This window comes from Cupressus sempervirens, chromosome 11 (assembly GCF_028749045.1).
Source record: "Cupressus sempervirens isolate cs-2001-9-10 chromosome 11, ASM2874904v1, whole genome shotgun sequence".
NCBI lineage: Eukaryota > Viridiplantae > Streptophyta > Pinopsida > Cupressales > Cupressaceae > Cupressus > Cupressus sempervirens.
In genome coordinates this window covers 579,842,657-579,849,192 of record NC_143128.1, presented here as the reverse complement: position 1 = coordinate 579,849,192, position 6,536 = coordinate 579,842,657, and positions in this window count along the sequence as shown.

Sequence of the window (6,536 nt, the reverse complement as noted above, 5' to 3'; positions counted from 1 at the left end):
ACTTGTTTCAAATTTAGTAAATCAATGATATATGCTTTGTAAATTTGTAATGATTTAATGTCTATTAAATACTGATGAATAAAGACATAAAAGTCAATTTTTTTTGCTCAATCAATAGGTTGTATTGTTACAATAATTGGATCAAAAGATCACAACAACCATCACAACAATTGATACACGCCCAACTACTGGGTCCTCTCCCCTAGTTAGGAATTTGAAGATGAAGTAAATTAGAGTCTTTTAGGATTTTCTGTGTAGATTCTAAATATATTTTTAATTTTAAAAAAAAAAAATTGATTTGATTGAATTAATTTTTCTCCCACGAAAATTGATATGTTATCAAAAATCTGAATTTTAAAAAGTGACATTGTTTTTGACACAACTTTTCTTTACAATAGACGTCAATGTGATTCTTTCAAATTTAGTTTATCAACATCCATACCAAAATTGTGGAGGTGATCTGATTTCTTTATCTTTAGTATTTCAAAATTTAGTAGAGTTTAAAGTTGGCCTAACACTAATTTGGACATACATGGCTTTTGACACATGTAACTTATTATACATTTATCCAATTTCAAATTTTCTTTTTTTGATTAAAAGTGGATTCAAATATGGGGATTGTAGTTATTTTTCAATTTATTTTTTCTCTTAGTTACTATTTTTCCATGAGCATTCAATATATAGGTTTATTTTTTATAATGAACCTCTATTCAATTAACGTAAAAAATTGTATACTTCAAAAATTTAAAATGTATCAAATCTACATTCATTAGAAAGCTCATTCTGAGTATTTGTGTCATGCAAAATGACATGTCTTCAATCCTCCATCTGAACCTAGCAATTGAGCTTGGAAGCCATGCAAACGACTGAAAATATTATAGACTTTGTAAAAGCCATCTAGTTTGTTATATCGAAACTAACTTTCTATTGAAAGTTTTTAGATAGCTTCTATCGAAACTATTTCTAGAAACTAAATAGTTTTTCGAAACTAAATAGTTTCTCGAAACTATTTAGGCCAATTTTTTATCCTAAATAGTTTCAATCTAAACTATTTAGGACCATTTTTTTGTTTGATTAGTTTTAATCGAAACTAACTTCAAAAGTAGTTTCAATTGAAACTTTTATAATTTCTATCAAAACTATATGATTACTTTCTATCAAAAGTTTTTGGGCCGAAAATTCATCTTTCGCAATTTTGGAGGAATCTCTTCCTCCAAAAAAATGTAAGTCACTATTGTAGGTTCATTTATCACGATTGACATAAGTTTTAAACATGTCAATCAGATTTATAATGCTATCTATAAACACCTTCATAAAATAACAATAAATAAAATGTTTTAGAACATGATTCCCTTTTAAACATGACACTTATATTTATAATGTGAAATATAAACACCTTCATAAGCTAACAATAAATAAAGTACTTTGGAGTATAGTCCTCACATTTAGAAAATGTCAATGGACTTTGAGAATCAAGTTGGGCATGTAGAACTTTGAATGTGTTGAGTTGTTTTATGGTTTGTATTCATTGATTCTCATGGATATAAGGGATATCATTAGTCTATTAGTCTTTACTTTGGAGTGCTTAATAATCCTCCCCACTTTTCTATTATGCATATACTCTTATATGTAGGTATGCCAAGGGTTTTGGGACACATGGTGTAGATTTAATTTTTTTTATTGTTGATGAAACTAATTGACATTTTGTATTTTATTTAAATGGTAAACGAGGGTAGTTCCAATGGAATCCACGACAATTGTATGGATAAAATGTTATATCTATTTCGTGTAATCTAAGTATGGTGGTTTGTGGGAAAAATATATGGATGAAGAATTTATTTGTAATATTATGACTTTAAACATTAGATAACTTAATATTTTTATGAACAAATAAATCTAACAAGTGATTATCGAATTGATGAATATGTATGTTGATGACTATGGATGTTGTAATATTGAGCACAAGGGATGCTACTTTGAGTTATCACACACACGTTAACATAAGATACAAAAGTTGAGATTTTGATCTACAATACCATCCATAGTCATCATCTAAGTTAATATGACAAGCAAATTATTTTAGGACAAGACTCATTCTTTTACGAAGGAAAGAACAACTTTGAAACCAATGGGCTTTGAGATTCAAAATATGAAAAATACATTTGGGATTTGCTCCTTTGTGCATGTCACCTAAAGCACTCACATAAGGAGTCTCTCTTTAATCATTCAATTACCATTGCTAATATATTTGGACACATACTTGAGATCTTAATGATATGCATAGTAAGGCTTCTCAAATTGAAGGCAAAACATCTATATATTTAAGTTTATATTCACCTAGAAGTATATATGAATATGTAAATAATATTAAAATATATATTTTTATATCATTTATATTTAATTTTTTTCATTTTAATCATTTACATGCGCTAAATTGCATTATAAGATTCAATGAATATTTTATTGTTTCTTTGAAGAAAAACATGTGTTTCAATAAGATTTTATCTAGCATAAAGATGTCAGAATTAAACCAATATAATCCTTACTTTGAGGAATCGTCAATACAACAATTTTTTTTCAATATTCACTTATAAATTCCATAATTTATTTTAGTCAACAAATAAAATGAAATTAAAATGTGTAACTCTTTTTCTTAAATTTTTTGACGATTTTTATTTTTCCAACAAATTATAGACACCTAAATTTGTTCTTTAGACATTTGATCAAACTAAATTGTACTAACTCTTCTTCTAAATCTATTTTATTAATTATATAATTAATCTCCCATTTCCTCTATTTCCTTCTAGGAAAATCAATTAATTAAATTTTCCTATAGTATCATCTCCCTAAATTAAATAAATACATTCATGAATTTATTTAAATCCTCTTTTCTCCATTTTAAATTTAAATTAATTCAATAGTTTTGATGCTAGGGTTTTACTTGCTATTAATCTTTGGATTGAAGTTCCTAATAAATTATACTTTGAAATTGATGGCCATCACTTCTTGTGCCCTCTTACCTTCCTTGGTGTTTTGAATGTTTACTTCTTGCACAAAAAGGAGGGGCATAGGAGGAAAGATTTTCTATTTGTCAAACTCAAAAGTAGCCCTTCATCATCAAACAAGGCTCCCAAAAATGTGAATCCTGGTAACAACCATTATTGTTTTATTACCATTAACCAGTGGCTCCAAGAGGAGCTTGATGCCCTACAAGCGAAATTTATGGAAAATAGTAATATGAATGATTAGGTGCCGTCAATTAAACCTTTGATAATCTTTGGTGTGCCAAACATATATTCCATCTCATTTGGCCTTGATCATCAAGTTGGTAAACCTAAGCCAAGGTATCTTAATGCCCACCAACTTGCACTCCAAAAAATTAAAAGGATCTTGCTACCAAAAGTACACCTAATTTTTTTTGTGGCAGTGTCAATTTGGAGAGGGAGGCACCCAAAAATGTCTAGCAAACTATAAGCCCCCTTTTCAATATTTAAAATCTCTATGCTAGACTACATCTTATGCTTGATTAATTTTGCATAATTATCCAATCATTAATCCTTGATCAAATCATTAATTAAATACTTATGCAATTATATCCTGTTGTTTGACCACCTTATCCCAAGTCTTTATTTAATCAGAATAACATGTATCCTTTTATTTAAATAAATCCTCTTTTATCTTATGTGTGCACATGAAAAAGGAATTTCCTAATTTAAAAATAAAAGAAAAAACTTTTGTCTACACATTGAATGCACACTTTTCAAGGTGAGTGGAATCTCTTTTGCCTCTTAATCTCCTCTACTCACTCTTTTGTCTTAAAAATTGCATTTGATTTTGCCTTTGGTGAATCTTGAGCTCAAAGTCAAAGTGAGAATAATTCTCCACCCTTGATTTTGCCTCTTAATCTTCAACTATGAATACCTCATTAAAAGGAGACTCTCCTCACATTCTCATACCTTAGACATTCATCCTATTGTTATGTTGTTGCACTTTCATTTGGATTCTTGAGCACTCACTTGCACTCTTGTTTACTTGCACACTAATTTATTATTTACTTTATTTGCATCTTACATTAGTATTTCCTTTATTGTAATTAGCTTAGATCACATAACTTAATTAGGAGGTAATGTAATATTGTATTATTAGAATAGTTTTTACTTTTCTTGTACTTGAATTAGATTTACTTTCCTTGTAATTGCATTGCATCACAGATTAGCTCTTGTATTATCATCTTTGTTTAATCTTAGTAGCACTTTATTTTTCTCTTGGAAATCCTTGGATATTAACATCTCATCGTTCTTACTGCATCGAATCTTACATCTTGTAGTGCACCTTGCAAGGGTTACTTATCTTGGTTTATAGAAGGAAGTTATAAGTCGCTTCTTGAGACTCCCTACTTCATGGATTCTCTCAAGTGTAATGGTTTATAGAAGTGTGCTACATTTTGAGCATACATTTTTGGTGCCCATTGTGGGATTGGAATCAAGTTTCTAGTTCCACTTTTTGCTCATTTTTTTAATTTTTTAGTTGTACATCTGTCATTTTTATTTTTCCAAAAGGGAATATCATATGACACTTCATAGATCTACTGTGTGAAACTTCTCTATCTTAAAAATGATATGTGTTTAGTAACATTCTATCACCTGTCAGTTATCTAAAATATCATCCCTAGAAAAGCAAAAAGAAAAAAAAAGCGTGTTTATTTTTAGTAGTATTTTATTTTCATAGACACTTAATAACTTATTAGTAAGTGTTCATGTTGATGGTAGTAGTGTATGCTATTGTCCTTCTAAGACAATCAGAAATCCCAACCCATTAGTGTGAATCAAGAAAGTGAGTAGAGAAGTCACTCTTTAGGAACCTTAATTAACTCTTGCTTGGTGTGTTTGGGAGAGTGATATTCTTATCTTTAGAGGGCCTTTCGTTGAGAGCAAAATCTCATGAGAACAACACAAGTGGGAACAAGTGAACCTAGCTACTCCAACCCACTATAAGCACAAGCCCTTGGCAAATACTAAAGTCTCAGAGGGACATAGCATCTTCATTCACTCTATTGAGGATGCTCATGGGATTGTGACCATGGAGAAATTTCTAGCTTGATTACTCTTGTGGTTGTAAGGCCCTACTCTTGTATTAGAAGCAAGGGGGTTCTATGAATGGAGACCCTTACTAAGAACTTAGGATTAGAAGCCATGCTATTTTAGTCGCTCTATATATTTGTGCAAGATTGGCTTAAGTGGATTACTCGAGTCATCCAAAGATTTAACTCACCATATATGTCCCGTTAGATGTCTTAGTAGCACTCTATGACAAAGCCAATATCTTAATTGGCAACCACTTTGTGTGAGATAATTGGGCATGAAGTTGTGGGAAAAGTTATTGAGCATATACTGCGACCTTTAGGTAAATCTTGCTTGGTATGTCTTTATTTTGTGCTAAGACCCATGGAAATAATTTGGACATGCACATGACGATAGTGTCCATTTTTTTTTAATTCTTTTTTTGAGACCTCCCCATATGTTTGTATCATGTAAGGTTTCTTTGCCCCTTGCTTGATTGTTTGAAGCCTATTGCATGTATCACATTTTCTAGTTGAAATCTTGCTTCTTGAGTATGAAACTAACATCATAACTGAGCTTTCTTGCTATCAAAATATTCCAACCTATCAAACTATCAAAAACAACAATTCAAACTAGGTCTCATAGTCAAAATTTGATTGTTTTGCAGTTACATTTTTCTTGTTTGCCTACAATACTGAGAAATATCATATGACAGTTTAAAGTATCGCACAAAACTCCTATAGTTTATCACCTAGTCTTTCTATGAAATATTGCACAGCCTATTTCCAAAATATCACACCAATTTGCAATATGGCATAATTTATTGAGAAGTGTCAACCTATTGTCCTTGCATTGCCTGATTCACTATGAAATATTGTACAATTTTTGCCTCAAGATTCTTTCCTTAGAAACTTGTCTCGATTGATTAGGGTAGCTTAAACTTGATCTATTTGATCTCTATTTTGTTCCAACAGATTAGAGGTTGTGTCTGGCTGAAAAAATCACTTCAATCTCTTGAGTACACACTTGGTTTGTAGAATTGTTCACTTGTCCAAAATCTTTATCATATCTCTTTTATCTTGGCTTGGCTTTGCTTGTTCACAAGTGTCGTACATAGGGTCTATCATACTTGCACCTTGAGAACCTTGTGGAAAGTCTATCTTTGCTACTATCTTTTCTATTTTTACACATTTTGTTGCTCTTTCGATAAGTGGTTTTTTTCTTACCTTGTTTAGACATCAAAGGGCTTGAGTCGTCCTCTTAGCTTGTATATTCTGTTACATGTTGGTGGTAACTAGGTATGAAATTTGTCTAGGAAAGTAATGTAACATTAGCTTTGACGAGTTACCTTTGACTACTAGACATCAACATTGTCAAGGAAAAGAAATCCAAGTGATCTCTAATGAATCACCTAAGGAAAAATTTGAAACTTGGTTTGACCATCTTAGTAACATCTTTGAGACACCACTTACTTTA